We start from the raw sequence: 16,718 nt of genomic DNA on the forward strand, positions 1-16,718 counted from the left end.
CTATACATAGAGCCTGTAGAATACTGTACAGTGCATAGAGCCTGTAGAATACTGTACAGTGCACAGAGCCTATAGAATACTGTACAGAGCCTGTAGAATACTGTACAGTACACAGAGCCTGTAGAATACTGTACAGTACACAGAGCCTGTAGAATACTGTACAGTGCATAGAGCCTGTAGAATACTGTAGAGTGCACAGAGCCTATAGAATACTGTACAGAGCCTGTAGAATACTGTACAGTACACAGAGCCTGTAGAATACTGTACACTAAACAGAGCCTTAGAATACAGTACAGAGCCTGTAGAATACAGTACAGAGCCTGTAGAATACTGTACAGAGCCTGTAGAATACTGTACAGTACACAGAGCCTGTAGAATGCTGCACAGAGCCTGTAGAATACAGTAAAGATCCTGTAGAATACTGTACAGTACACAGAGCCTGTAAAATACTGTACAGAGCCTGTAGAATACTGTACAGAGCCTGTAGAATACTGTACAGTACACAGAGCCTGTAGAATACTGTTCAGAGCCTGTAGAATACAGTACAGAGCCTGTAGAATACTGCACAGAGCCTGTAGAATACAGTACAGAGCCTGTAGAATACTGTACAGAGCCTGTAGAATACTGTACAGTGCATAGAGCCTGTAGAATACTGTACAGTGCATAGAGCCTGTAGAATACTGTACAGTGCATAGAGCCTGTAGAATACTGTACAGTGCATAGAGCCTGTAGAATACTGTACAGTGCACAGAGCCTGTAGAATACTATACATAGAGCCTGTAGAATACTGTACAGTGCATAGAGCCTGTAGAATACTGTACAGTGCACAGAGCCTATAGAATACTGTACAGAGCCTATAGAATACTGTACAGAGCCTATAGAATACTGTACAGAGCCTGTAGAATACTGTACATAGAGCCTGTAGAATACTGTACATAGAGCCTGTAGAATACTGTACATAGAGTCTGTAGAATACTGTACAGTGCACAGAGCCTGTAGAATACTGTACAGTGCACAGAGCCTGTAGAATACTATACAGTGCATAGAGCCTGTACAATAATATACAGTGCATAGAGCCTGTAGAATACTATACAGTGCATAGAGCCTGTAGAATAATATACAGTGCATGGAGCCTGTAGAATACTGTACAGAGCCTGTAGAATACTATACAGTGCATAGAGCCTGTAGAATACTGTACAGAGCCTGTAGAATACTATACAGTGCATAGAGCCTGTAGAATACAGTACAGAGCCTGTAGAATACTGTACAGAGCCTGTAGAATACTGTACAGTGCATAGAGCCTGTAGAATACTGTACAGTGCATAGAGCCTGTAGAATACTGTACAGTGCATAGAGCCTGTAGAATACTGTACAGAGCCTGTAGAATACTGTACAGTGCACAGAGCCTGGAGAATACAGTGCATAGAGCCTGTAGAATACTGTACAGTGCACAGAGCCTGTAGAATACTGTACAGAGCCTGTAGAATACTGTACAGTGCACAGAGCCTGGAGAATACAGTGCATAGAGCCTGTAGAATACTGTACAGTGCACAGAGCCTGTAGAATACTGTACAGAGCCTGTAGAATACTGTACAGTGCACAGAGCCTGTAGAATACTGTACAGTGCACAGAGCCTGTAGAATACTGTACAGTGCATAGAGCCTGTATAATACTATACAGTGCACAGAGCCTGTAGAATACAGTACAGAGCCTGTAGAATACTGTACAGAGCCTGTAGAATACTGTACAGTGCATAGAGCCTGTAGAATACTGTACAGTGCATAGAGCCTGTAGAATACTGTACAGTGCACAGAGCCTGTAGAATACTGTACAGAGCCTGTAGAATACTGTACAGTGCACAGAGCCTGGAGAATACAGTGCATAGAGCCTGTAGAATACTGTACAGTGCACAGAGCCTGTAGAATACTGTACAGAGCCTGTAGAATACTGTACAGTGCACAGAGCCTGTAGAATACTGTACAGAGCCTGTAGAATACTGTACAGAGCCTGTAGAATACTGTACAGTGCATAGAGCCTGTAGAATACTGTACAGTGCATAGAGCCTGTAGAATACTGTACAGTGTACAGAGCCTGTAGAATACTATACATAGAGCCTGTAGAACACTGTACAGTGCATAGAGCCTGTAGAATACTGTACATAGAGCCTGTAGAATACTGTACAGTGCATAGAGCCTGTAGAATACTGTACAGTGCATAGAGCCTGTAGAATACTATACATAGAGCCTGTAGAACACTGTACAGTGCATAGAGCCTGTAGAATACTGTACATAGAGCCTGTAGAATACTGTACAGTGCATAGAGCCTGTAGAATACTGTACAGTGCATAGAGCCTATAGAACACTGTACAATGCACAGAGCCTGTAGAATACTGTACAGAGCCTGTAGAATACTGTACAGTGTACAGAGCCTGTAGAATACTGTACAGTGCATAGAGCCTGTAGAATACTGTACAGAGCCTGTAGAATACTGTACAGTGCCTGTAGAATACTGTAGAGTGCATAGAGCCTATAGAACACTGTACAGTGCATAGAGCCTGTAGAATATCCGATCTTGACTCTTCCATTTGGGGCACTTCAACAGTGTATTTCTGACGTTAAGTCATGGATGAATCAAAACACACTATAAATAAATGATAGTAAAACTGAAGCTATCATTATGTTTTTCAAGCACTGTCTGTAAACAACCCTTTGCCTTCCTCTCTTAAAATTGGATTCAGATGTAGACTTTGTATCTTCAGTGAAAAATCTGGGTGTGACGTTTGATTCAAACCTCACAATGAAGAAACACGTAAACAATCTCTGCAAGACTGCATACTTCCAAATTTGAGAGATCTCCTTACTACTCAAGCAACACAAACTTTGGTGTGCTCTCTTGTCTTGTCCAGACTTGATCATTGTAACTCACTCCTCAGTGTCCTAAATATTCTACCTTTCCCGTACGTCGCCTGAAAGTTTGTGTGCGGTACGTCGTGTGTGTACAGACACCCATGCTTTCTATGAAGGAAAGACTCCTCGCCGTACGTCGTGGGTACACAGCAACCCATGGTTTCTGTATAGGAACTGACCCTTCCCATATGTCGTGGGTGTACGGACACCCATGCTTTCTTTGAAGAAACAAGACCTTGCCATATGTCGTGGGTGTACGGACACCCATGCTTTCTTTGAAGAAACAAGACCTTGCCATATGTCGTGGGTGTACGGACACCCATGCTTTCTTTGAAGAAACAAGACCTTGCCATATGTCGTGGGTGTACCGTCGGTGACCAACATCTGTCCGTAAAAAAGATTGGACGTTTCCTTCAGCAAACGGCTTTCATGTCCGGTGTCCAGTTGCATGCATGCATTTACTCAAGCCGCTTGACTAAGTGCAGGGAAGTGAGCGCTTCGCGTAAATGAGCTTTTCTATTTCATTATAAACAATGAAAAAAAAAAAAGTTTTTTCTTAACTGAACTTTTAGTCGGGCGTGTGACTGCCTCAGAAAACTTAGCCCCAGCCATATCAAGTCCTTAGATACTGTACCCTTCACAATGACATATCCAGTCCTTGGATACTGTACCCTTCACAATGACATGTCAAGTCCTTGGATACTGTACCCTTCACAATGACATATCCAGTCCTTGGATACTGTACCCTTCACAATGACATGTCAAGTCCTTAGATACTGTACCCTTCACAATGACATATCCAGTCCTTGGATACTGTACCCTTCACAATGACATGTCAAGTCCTTGGATACTGTACCCTTCACAATGACATATCCAGTCCTTGGATACTGTACCCTTCACAATGACATGTCAAGTCCTTGGATACTGTACCCTTCATAATGACATGTCAAGTCCTTGGATACTGTACCCTTCACAATGACATGTCAAGTCCTTGGATACTGTACCCTTCACAATGACATGTCAAGTCCTTGGATACTGTACCCTTCACAATGACATGTCAAGTCCTTGGATACTGTACCCTTCACAATGACATGTCAAGTCCTTGGATACTGTACCCTTCACAATGACATGTCAAGTCCTTGGATACTGTACCCTTCACAATGACATATCAAGTCCTTGGACACTGTACCCTTCACAATGACATATCAAGTCCTTGGACACTGTACCCTTCACAATGACATGTCAAGTCCTTGGATACTGTACCCATCACAATGACATATGATTTTATATCCTTGTGAAAGGTGTGAATCCATTTACATAAATCTAAACCAAACCCATAGGCTTTTAATACTGTGTTCATATATGACCAATTTAATGAATCGAATGCTTTTTTTCGAAATCTATTGATACTAGCAAGCCTGGATGATAATCAATTTCTAAGTAATGCATAATGTCATACAGGGTTCTTATGTTATCACCAAAAAATCTGCCTGAAATAAAACCTGTCTGATCTTCGTGTATTAACTTTCAGTGGTAGAACTTTCTTGTTTCTATTAGTTATGCATGCAGATCCCATCTTATAAGCGACGTTTTGCAACGAAGTGGGTCTCCAGTTCTGTAAATAGTCTCTTGGTTTATCTGAAAACAAAATAAGTTTCAGTTGATATGTAGTATGATACATTATAAACAAAGTCATGAAATTTAATGAAAGTGGCTTCAAAATCACTTGAGTTACAGAGCAAAAAAACATATACATAAACTCCAGAAAGTTCCAAACGCAGCAGCAAGGTTAATCTTTAGAACCAAAAAGACTGACAATATCACTCATCTTCTGCATTCCCTTCACATGTTATCAATTTCTGCCCGCTTTCAGTAAAAAGTCGCAACTCTTACCTCCAGCTCAGTTTCGTGTGCTCCCCCTCAGTATCTGAGAGAAGTCATTCAAACCAACACACCCCCACGACAACTCAGATCATCTTCCCATTCACGGCGGCAACTTGCTCCCCGTGTTAAAACCCAATTCTTCGGTGATTCTTCCTTTTCTCATTCTCTACATGACCACAAAGACTGTGAAAACATACAGTACACAAGGAACGTGAGAAGAAAAACATCACTGACCTCACACCGTCACATCTGACATTCCTGTCAGTTATTCTTGTCCCGTCAGTCGTTGCGTGTGTGTGTGTGTGTGTGGATGGGTGTGGGTGTGTGTGGCCAATGGTTGACTCCACCAGTGAAAGCAGACGGGTTTCTACAGTCTGTCTACTCGTCCCAGCATGATGATTGCATGTGAATGTTTGGCACACCTGACACTGATACCGCAACAACACCTTGTGGGCCAGTGAAATATGATATATCCCCTCACATCTGTGACGTGAGGACATTCCTTGCGGTACCTGTGAAATATCATGATATATCCCCATACATCTGTGACGTGAGCGAGGACATTCCTTGCGGTACCTGTGAAATACCATGATATATCCCCATACATCTGTGACGTGAGGACATTTCTTGCGGTGTTATCCTGTGCTGTGTTGTGCTGTGTTATCCTGTGCTGTGATGTGCGGTGTTATCCTGTGCTGTGATGTGCTGTGTTATCCTGTGCTGTGTTATCCTGTGCTGTGATGTGCTGTGTTATCCTGTGCTGTGATGTGCTGTGTTATCCTGTGCTGTGATGTGCTGTGTTATCCTGTGCTGTGATGTGCTGTGTTATCCTGTGCTGTGTTATCCTGTGCTGTGATGTGCTGTGTTATCCTGTGCTGTGATGTGCTGTGATGTGCTGTGTTATCCTGTGCTGTGTTATCCTGTGCTGTGTTATCCTGTGCTGTGTTGTGCTGTGTTATCCTGTGCTGTGATGTGCTGTGTTATCCTGTGCTGTGTTGTGCTGTGTTATCCTGTGCTGTGATGTGCTGTGTTATCCTGTGCTGTGTTGTGCTGTGTTATCCTGTGCTGTGTTATCCTGTGCTGTGCTGTGCTGTGTTATCCTGTGCTGTGATGTGCTGTGTTATCCTGTGCTGTGTTGTGATGTGCTGTGTTATCCTGTGCTGTGTTATCCTGTGCTGTGTTGTGATGTGCTGTGTTATCCTGTGCTGTGTTATCCTGTGCTGTGATGTGCTGTGTTATCCTGTGCTGTGTTATCCTGTGCTGTGATGTGCTGTGTTATCCTGTGCTGTGATGTGCTGTGTTATCCTGTGCTGTGATGTGCTGTGTTATCCTGTGCTGTGTTGTGCTGTGTTATCCTGTGCTGTGTTGTGCTGTGTTATCCTGTGCTGTGTTGTGATGTGCTGTGTTATCCTGTGCTGTGTTATCCTGCGCTGTGGTGTGCTGTGTTATCCTGTGCTGTGTTATCCTGTGCTGTGTTATCCTGTGCTGTGTTGTGCTGTGTTATCCTGTGCTGTGATGTGCTGTGTTATCCTGTGCTGTGTTGTGCTGTGTTATCCTGTGCTGTGCTGTGATGTGATGTGCTGTGCTGTGTTATCCTGTGCTGTGTTGTGCTGTGTTATCCTGTGCTGTGTTATCCTGTGCTGTGTTATCCTGTGCTGTGTTATCCTGTGCTGTGTTATCCTGTGCTGTGATGTGCTGTGTTATCCTGTGCTGTGTTATCCTGCGCTGTGGTGTGCTGTGTTATCCTGTGCTGTGATGTGCTGTGTTATCCTGTGCTGTGGTGTGCGGTGTTATCCTGTGCTGTGCTGTGATGTGCTGTGTTATCCTGTGCTGTGGTGTGATGTGATGTGCTGTGCTGTGTTATCCTGTGCTGTGTTGTGTTGTCCTGTGCTGTGCTGTGTTGTGCTGTGTTATCCTGTGCTGTGTTGTGCTGTGGTATGGTATGGTGTGCTGTGTTGTCCTGTGCTGTGTTGTCCTGTGCTGTGTTGTACTGTGTTGTCCTGTGCTGTGTTGTGCTGTGTATGGTATAGTGTACTGTTGTGCTGTGTTATCCTGTGCTGTGCTGTGGTATGGTATGGTGTGCTGTGTTGTGTTGTGTTGTGCTGTGCTTTGCTGTGATATGGTAGGGTGTGCTGAGTTGTGCTGTGGTATGGTACGGTGTGCTGTGCTGTGCTGTGTTATCCTGTGCTGTGCTGTGTTGTGTAGTCCTGTGCTGTGCTGTGGCATGGTATGGTATGCTGTGCTGTGCTGTGTTATCCTATGCTGTGTTGTGCTGTGTTATCCTATGCTGTGCTGTGCTGTGGTATGGTAGGGTGTGCTGTGTTGTGCTGTGGTATGGTATGATGTGCTGTGCTGTGCTTGGTATGGTGTGCTGTGCTGTGCTGTGCTGTGCTGTGGCGTGCTGTGGTATGGTGAGCTGTGCTGTGCTGTGTTGTGTAGTCTTGTGCTGTGCTACCTCCAGCTTAACGATGGAAGTTGAAGCTGTGACACGTGCCCTCCAGTGGCTATCGTCCACCCATACGCCCGGAAACCAACATGCCATGATTCTAACCGACTCAATGAACCTCATACAGAAAATTGAAAACGGAATGGGAAGCCCAGAGTGGCATAAGGCAATGCGCAACTTTCAGATTAAAAAACTCACATGGTCATACTGCCCGGGACATGCAGGAGTTAAGGGAAATGAGCGAGCTGACAGACTTGCTGGTAACGCAACACCAACGAGCGGCCTACATCTAGGAAAATCGGAAATCCTCAGAAAAGTCAAAGAATATCAAAAAGAACAGGTACAAGGCCATTACACCATCGATCGCCTCAAAGAAATAAAAGCAGAGAGAGGAGCGGCCGTAAGTCTAACATGAAAGGTAGAGCACGATGCTTTGCAAATCAAACAAATATCGGCATCATTTCCAAACCAACATTGCGCAAATTTCTTCAAAACGGAACAGTCTCTGTGGGCTTTTCCAAATACAGTAGACTGAGCAACACACTAGACGCCACGTTCTTGGCATCAGAGATCTTTTCCCATCCCTCTTGTGGCCAATCAGTGGCAGCCTCTGTGCGTGTGTGTATGTGTGTGTTTGTGTGTATGTGTGGGTCTGTGTTTTTGAGTGCGTTTGTGCATACGTGAGAGTGTAAGTGTACACAAGTGTCAGGAGAGTTCTGTGCATGTGTGTGTGTGTGTGTGTGTGTGTGTGTGTGTGTGTGTGTGAGGGGGAGGTGGGGGTGCAGGTAGGAGGTGGGGTAGAGGATGAGGTATGTGAGTGTATGCATGCCTACACTGTGGGAGCAACAGGATATTGGAACGTATATATATTATATATATATATCTTTGTATATATGTGGGGGGGGCTTGGGGGGGGGGGGGAGATATGGGTGTGTGTGTGTGTGCTTGTACAAGTAAGCGTTCATCTCTGTGTGTGTGTGTGTGTGTGTGTGTGTGTGTGTGTGTGTGTGTGTGTGCGTGCGTGTTTGTGTGTGTGTGTGTGTGTGTGTGTGTGTGTGTGTGTGTGTGTGTGTGCCGTGGAAGCTGCGATACATAGCTTAGAAATGAGTGTGTGGAGGAGGGGAGTAGAGGAGATGCAGGGTAATGTGTGTGTGTGTGTGTGTGTGTGTGTGTGTGTTGGAGCTCATGTACGTTTATATGTATTTGACTGTGCTTTCATATCTGTGAAACTGCCTGTTTGGTGCATATCTGTTATGCATGTGTGGGTGTATGTGTGAATGTATGTCTTCATGTTGCTTATTTATCATCATTGTAGTCTTATTTATTTATTCATTTATTTATTTATTTATTTATTATTATTTTATTGTTATTTTCATTACTACTACCTTTTTTATATCATAATTATTATTTATTTATTTATTTAAGCTTATCTATATATTTTTTTTTCTCAAGGCCTGACTAAGCGCGTTGGGTTACGCTGCTGGTCAGGCATCTGCTTGGCAGATGTGGTGTAGCGTATATGGATTTGTCCGAACGCAGTGACGCCTCCTTGAGCTACTGAAACTGAAACTGAAACTGTGCTGTGGCATGGTATGGTATGCTGTGCTGTGCTGTGTTATCCTATGCTGTGCTGTGCTGTGGTATGGTAGGGTGTGCTGTGTTGTGCTGTGGTATGGTATGATGTGCTGTGCTGTGCTGCGCTGTGCTGTGGCATGGTATGGTATGCTGTGCTGTGCTGTGTTATCCTATGCTGTGCTGTGCTGTGGTATGGTAGGGTGTGCTGTGTTGTGCTGTGGTATGGTATGATGTGCTGTGCTGTGCTGTGCTGTGCTGTGCTGTGCTGCGCTGTTCTGTGGTATGGTGTGCTGTGCTGTGTTGTGCTGTGGTGAGGTGTGATGTTTTGTGTGGTATTGTCCTATGCTGTGCTGTGCTGTGCTGTGCTGTGGTATGGTATGGTGTGCTGTGCTGTGTTGTGCTGTGGTGAGGTGTGATGTTTTGTGTTGTATTGTCCTATGCTGTGCTGTGCTGTGCTGTGCTGTTCTGGGGTGTGTTGTGCTGTGTTGTGTTGTGTTGTCCTGTCCTGTGCTGTGCTGTGGTATGGTATGGTGTGCTGTGTTGTGTTGTGCTGTGTTGTGCTGTGGTATGGTAGGGTGTGCTGTGTTGTGCTGTGCTGTACGGTGCTGTTCTGTGCTGTGCTGTGTTGTGCTGTGGTATGGTATGATGTGCTGTGCTGTGCTGTGCTGTACGGTGCTGTTCTGTGCTGTGCTGTGTTGTGCTGTGGTATGGTATGATGTGCTGTGCTGTGCTGTGGTATGGTATGGTGTGCTGTGTTGTGCTGAGCTGTGTTGTGCTGTGGTATGGTATGGTGTGCTGTGCTGTGGTGAGGTGAGGTGTGATGTTTTGTGTTGTGTTGTCTTATGCTGTGCTGTACTGTTCTGGGGTGTGTTGTCCTGTGCTGTGCTGTGGTGTGGTGTGCTGTGGTATGGTGTGGTGTGTAGTTGTGTGGTGTGCTGTGCTGTGGTATGGTGTGGTGTGTAGTTGTGTGGCGTGGTGTGCTGTGGTATGGTGTGGTGTGTAGTTGTGTGGTGTGGTGTGCTGTGGTATGGTGTGGTGTGTAGTTGTGTGGTGTGGTGTGCTGTGGTATGGTGTGGTGTGTAGTTGTGTGGCGTGGTGTGCTGTGGTATGGTGTGGTGTGTAGTTGTGTGGTGTGGTGTGCTGTGGTATGGTGTGTGTAGTGTGTGGTGTGTGCTGGTATGGTTGTGTGGTTGTGGCGTGGTGTGCTGTGGTATGGTGTGGTGTGTAGTTGTGTGGCGTGGTGTGCTGTTGTATGGTGTGGTGTGTAGTTGTGTGGTGTGGTGTGCTGTGCTGTGTTATGTTGTGGTGTGGTGTGCTGTGGTGTGGTGTGTTGTACTGTGCTGCGCTGTGCTGCGGGTGGTGGGTGGTGTGCTGTGCTGTGCTGTGCTGTGTTGCGGTGTGGTTGCGGCGTGTTGTGTCATATGGTGTGCTGTCCTGTAGTGTGCTGTGCTGTGCTGTGCTGTGGTGGTGTGCTGTGCTGTGCTGTGTCGTCAATGTGGGCATTGCATTAATCATTTAATTCAATCTACGCCCCACCCCCACCCCCTCCCCCTCTCCGGCAAACAGCTGTATTTTCAGGCCATGAAATGAGCAGCAGTCATAAACGCAGCTGCTTTCCTGCACGTACACGTCCTTCTTCCCCAGTGAAAAACCACATCTATGCTTTATAAACCACAGTCAGTTCATGGCTGAAACATCCAGTGAAAAACCACATCTATGCTTTATAAACCACTGTCAGTTCATGGCTGAAACATCCAGTGAAAAACCACATCTACCGTTTATAAACCACTGTCAGTTCATGGACTGAAACATCGAGTGAAAAACCACATCTACCGTTAATAAAGCACTGTCAATTCATGGCTGAAACATCGAGTGAAAAACAATATCTAACCTTCATAAACCACTGTCAATTCATGGACTGAAACATCGAGTGAAAAACCACAACTACCGTTTATAAACCACTGTCAATTCGTGGACTGAAACATCGGGTGAAAAACAATATCTAACCTTCATAAACCACTGTCAATTCATGGACTGAAACATCGAGTGAAAAACCACAACTACCGTTTATAAACCACTGTCAATTCGTGGACTGAAACATCGGGTGAAAAACAACATCTAACCTTCATAAACCACTGTCAATTCGTGAACTGAAACATCGAGTGAAAAACCACATCTACCGTTTATAAACCACTGTCAATTCGTGGACTGAAACATCGATTTAACAGACACATTTTAAAGCAGATCATAGAGCAAGGTAGTTTGTTTGTCAATGAGAGAAGAGCGGATCTTGGCCATGCCCACCTTTCTTCCCCTCCACTCCCCTGTGTGACTGACGGAGTGAACGTCCACACCTATTGCCCTGACACCACGCAGCCTGCAGAATGGATATCTTCTCTCGATACTTTCACATTTTATGAAAACACATACCTACCAGCTTCTTCTGAGTGCCCCTTAACTTTTTGTCAGCTATGTATTGGTACAGTCACTGACAAAACTGTGCAACAGTCAACATGATAACAACACGAAGATGGTCACCGACTTGGGCGTGTGTTGTGCGCTGGTGTGTGTGTGTGTGTGTCTGTCTGTCTGTGTTTGTGCACATGTGTATGTGTGAGTCATATATCACACGACTCACATCATTCAAACCACTTACATTATCACTTTACATTGCAATACGTTCATTTATTGACACACCACATGTGGCAAGACACTCTCCTCTATAATCAAATTCTAGCCCAAATAGTCGGAACAGCAGTTGCCTCCTCTGCTGCTCTGATGGTCATGGTCGGACACGGCTGACTATCATATATACATGTACCATTTACCTCAGAAGTACACACAGTGGCTCACACCACATGTACCATTTACATCACAAGTACACACAGTGGCTCACACCACATGTACCATTTACATCACTAGTACACACAGTGGTTCACACCACATGTACCATTTACATCACTAGTACACACAGTGGCTCACACCACATGTACCATTTACATCATAAGTACATACACTGCCTCACACCATACGTATCACTTACATCACAAGTACACACACTGGCTCACACCACACGTAACACTTACACCACAAGTACACACACTGGCTCGTACCACACGTATGATGACAAAGACCCATTCACCTGGTCCTCATACACACAGCACCAACCACTCACTGCTCACCGTCACTTCACACAGCACCAACCACTCACTGCTCACCGTCACTTCACACAGCACCAACCACTCACTGCTCACCGTCACTTCACACAGCACCAACAGCACCAACCACTCACCGCTCACAGTCACTTCACACAGCACCAACCACTCACTGGTCACCGTCACTTCACACAGCACCAACCACTCACTGCTCACCGTCACTTCACACAGCACCAACCACTCACTGCTCACCGTCACTTCACACAGCACCAACAGCACCAACCACTCACTGCTCACAGTCACTTCACACAGCACCAACCACTCACTGCTCACCGTCACTTCACACAGCACCAACAACACCAACCACTCACTGCTCACCGTCACTTCACACAGCACCAACCACTCACTGCTCACCGTCACTTCACACAGCACCAACCACTCACTGCTCACCGTCACTTCACACAGCACCAACACACCAACCACTCACTGCTCACAGTCACTTCACACAGCACCAACCACTCACTGCTCACCGTCACTTCACACAGCACCAACAACACCAACCACTCACCGCTCACCGTCACTTCACACAGCACCAACCACTCACTGCTCACAGTCACTTCACACAGCACCAACCACTCACTGCTCACCGTCACTTCACACAGCACCAACCACTCACTGCTCACCGTCACTTCACACAGCACCAACCACTCACTGCTCACTGTCACTTCACACAGCACCAACCACTCACTGCTCACTGTCACTTCACACAGCACCAACAGCACCAACCACTCACTGCTCACTGTCACTTCACACAGCACCAACAGCACCAACCACTCACTGCTCACCGTCACTTCACACAGCACCAACAGCACCACCCACTCACTGCTCACCGTCACTTCACACAGCACCAACAGCACCAACCACTCACTGCTCACCGTCACTTCACACAGCACCAACAGCACCACCCACTCACTGCTCACCGTCACTTCACACAGCACCAACAGCACCAACCACTCACTGCTCACCGTCACTTCACACAGCACCAACCACTCACTGCTCACCGTCACTTCACACAGCACCAACCACTCACTGCTCACCGTCACTTCACACAGCACCAACAGCACCAGCCACTCACTGCTCACCGTCACTTCACACAGCACCAACAGCACCAACCACTCACTGCTCACCGTCACGTCACACAGCACCAACAGCACCAGCCACTCACTGATACTTCACAGGCCACTCAGACTGGAACTCGCTCCTGAAGAATTCATCCCCCCCCCACCACCACCCCCCAGCCCCATCACACCTTCCCCATCCCTCCTTCACCCCCACCCCCATCTCTAAACCCTACACCACCACCACCCCTCCACAACCCCTCCACCCTCCCCGACTGAAGAAGCGGGGGAACGGGGGGGGGGGGGACAGAGGCACTGTTGATTCCCCCGTCAGCCAGATTCCATCTGGCCCTGCTGGTGTTTATCTGCCACACAGCGATGCACAGACATGGTATGTATTATTGGCCATGGCTCGGGACGTCTCTGGACCTCAGTTGAAATAAGGACACTGACGCCCGTGTAGTGTGTGTGTGTGTGTGTGTGTGTGTGTGTGTGTGTGTGTGTGTGTGTGTGTGTGTGTGTGTGTGTGTGTGTGTGTGTGTGTGTGTGTGTGTGTGTGTGTGTGTGTGTGTGTGTGTGTGTATGTGTGTGTGTGTGTGTGTGTGTGTGTGTGTGTGTGGTGTGAGTGTGTGTGTGTGTGTCCCAGTTATGATCATTTACGAAATAGATGTGTTCCTAAAAAAATATTTGTCTCCAAAATCGGTTTTTAATTTTTGTAATATGCTCAAAGGAGGCAAAAAATTCTTTTTAGCTGAAAGTAAGATGATTAGATTTGCAAATGTTGCCTAGTTATATTTTTGGAGTTAAAAGACATTTGTGTTTTCTCAGCTTTTATGTGACATTGTTGTGTATTTGGAAATGTTTGTTCTGGGCACGAAAAGATTATTTTGCAGTAATCCTCCATAATAGGAGTGAAAGGATAATTAAAACTTGAAACTTGTGTGTGTGAGTGTGTGTGTGTGTGTGTGCGCGCGCGCGCGCGTGTGTGTGTATGTGTGTGCGTGTGTGTGTGTGTGAGTGGTGTGTGCGTGTGTGTGTGTGTGAGTGGTGTGTGAGTGTGTGTGTGTGTGTGTGTGTGTGTGTGCGTGCGCGCGCGCGCGCGTAGTTATTGTGTGTGTGAGTTGTGTGTAAACCTTTCAGTTGTTGCCGGAGCACAAACCCTTCGGAGCCAACGATCAACTGAAATCCTCATTTGCAATATAAAATAAACAAGTTCATAAATAAATAATTGAAAATAAGAAAAGACAAGAAATTTAAAGAGAGAAAAACATCACAGTACGAAAAGAAACTGTTCATGGTAAACCGCTTGTTGTACAGTCCACGGTCATGGACATGGACCAGATTCCTACACACACACACACACACAACTATGAAATAAAGAAAAGGAAAAAAAGGAAAATGATAGTGGCGCTGGACAATGGCCACATGCTGTACCAGGGGTGGGGAGGGGGGATGCCCGCATTCCGCTGTGTGTGGGGTGTGGGGTGGGTGCTGTCTGAATGGGACTGTTGATTTCCATGGTTGTGTGTGGTGGGGGTTGTCGGGTGGTCAGTGTCCCACAATTCTGTTGTAGGAATTCTGCCGTACAACATGCTCCTTCTTTCTATCGTTTTCTTTGCTCTTGCTCTTTGTATGTGTGTGTGTGTGTGTGTGTGTGTGTGTGTGTGTGTGTGTGTGTGTGTGTATGTGTGTGTGTGTGTGTCAGTGTGTGTGTGTTTGTGTGTGTGTGTGTGTTTGTGTTTGTGTGAATAGAATAGAATAGAATACTTTTTATTGTCATAAAACCTTAAAGTTTATAAGACACTATGAAACATAAACATGAGCATATTAAGAAGAGAAACATTCATGAACAAATTTCGCCAGCCTTGGCTGTATTTCTGTTAGAAGGATCAGTTCACTAGGCTTTGCATTTGGACGAGATATATCGATTAGGAATCTGTGTCTGTAAGTATTGTACTTTACACAATTGTCTAAAAGGTGAATCTCATCTTCTAAACTGTTACAAGTATCACACAGTCTTTGTTCTTTCGGTGTATTTTTATATCTTCCCTGTTCGATTTGTAAGTCATGGGCGCTGATTCGTAACATGGTCAGTGCTTTCCTGTGTTGTGTATATTCTGTATTCTTTAAATACGGTTCAGTTTTATAATTTGTCACAGCGTTCTTGTAAAATGCTAATTTAGATGAACTGTCATGTTTCTGTTTCCAAAATTTTATATATTCATTTTCAAGCTTCTTGGATACAGCATGCTTTAATCTTTTAACACTAAAAGTGAACTGATTTTTCCAAACATGATCTAATCCAGTGCTAGTTAATACATTTCTTATGAAAAGTAGCCACTGAACATTTTCATTTGTTTGACGATACATGCAGTTATACGTTGTGTATACAAGTGAATTTTGAGGAAGCTCTAATATGTGTATCCAGTAGCCAATAACTTGACATATTATTTATAGGCTAATAGGAAATCTTCCTAATTATCCTAAAACGGGGAGAACCATTGCTCTTTTATGTACACCAAGTAACTGCTTACAAAACTTGACATGAAGTCTTTCATGTGGAAATTTGTTGAAAAGACAATTACTAAATAATTCGAATAAATTAAACGATACATTTCCTGTAACATCATATGGGAACCAAACTTCTGCTCCATATGTTGAAATAGGCGTTATCAAAGTATCATATAACTGACACATGATATCGTGTGTGTGTGTGTGTGTGTGTGTGTGTGTGTGTGTGTGTGTGTGTGTGTGTGTGTGTGTGTGTGTGTGTGTGTGTGTGTGTGTGTGTGTGTGTGTGTGTGTGTGTGTGTGTGTGTGTGTGTGTGTGTGTGTGCTGTGGTGCGCTGGCCTCTGTGTGTGTGTGTGCGTGTGTGTGTGTGTGTGTGTGTGTGTGTGTGTGTGTGTGTGTGTGTGTGTGTGTGTGTGTGTGTGTTTCGTGGCGAAGGGTGCTTTGCTTGTGTATTATCGTGAAGGGTACTAAGCATGTGAATTATCACGACTAAAGGGTGCTTAGTATGTGTATTATCGTGAAGGGTACTAAGCATGTGAATTATCACGACTAAAGGGTGCTTAGTATGTGTATTATCGTGAAGGGTACTAAGCATGTGAATTATCACGACTAAAGGGTGCTTAGTATGTGTATTATTGTGAAGGGTACTAAGCATGTGAATTATCACGACTAAAGGGCGCTTAGTATGTGTATTATCGTGAAGGGTACTAAGCATGTGAATTATCACGACTAAAGGGTGCTTAGTATGTGTATTATTGTGAAGGGTACTAAGCATGTGAATTATCACGACTAAAGGGTGCTTAGTATGTGTATTATTGTGAAGGGTACTAAGCATGTGAATTATCACGACTAAAGGGTGCTTAGTATGTGTATTATCGTGAAGGGTACTAAGCATGTGAATTATCACGACTAAAGGGTGCTTAGTATGTGTATTATCGTGAAGGGTACTAAGCATGTGAATTATCACGACTAAAGGGTGCTTAGTATGTGTATTATTGTGAAGGGTACTAAGCATGTGAATTATCACGACTAAAGGGTGCTTAGTATGTGTATTATTGTGAAGGGTACTAAGCATGTGAATTATCACGACTAAAGGGTGCTTAGTATGTGTATTATTGTGAA

At 45.0% G+C, this 16,718-nt stretch overlaps 1 protein-coding gene across 5 annotated transcripts in view; it reads right to left on the bottom strand.

Annotated features, from left to right (window-relative positions):
• Nucleotides 1-13,225, bottom strand: part of LOC143286615 (glutathione hydrolase 1 proenzyme-like) — a 49,432-nt gene extending 36,207 nt beyond the window's left edge. For 2 of the 5 annotated variants that reach the window (XM_076594257.1, XM_076594252.1), the window contains exon 1: nt 13,064-13,159. The gene's annotated coding sequence lies outside the window, so the exon portion shown is untranslated. The other 3 variants (XM_076594254.1, XM_076594253.1, XM_076594255.1) reach the window with 3 other exon arrangements.
• Nucleotides 13,226-16,718: the final 3,493 nt, after the last annotated feature.

The sequence above is a fragment of the Babylonia areolata genome, chromosome 10, assembly GCF_041734735.1.
Source record: "Babylonia areolata isolate BAREFJ2019XMU chromosome 10, ASM4173473v1, whole genome shotgun sequence".
Classification (NCBI taxonomy): domain Eukaryota; kingdom Metazoa; phylum Mollusca; class Gastropoda; order Neogastropoda; family Buccinidae; genus Babylonia; species Babylonia areolata.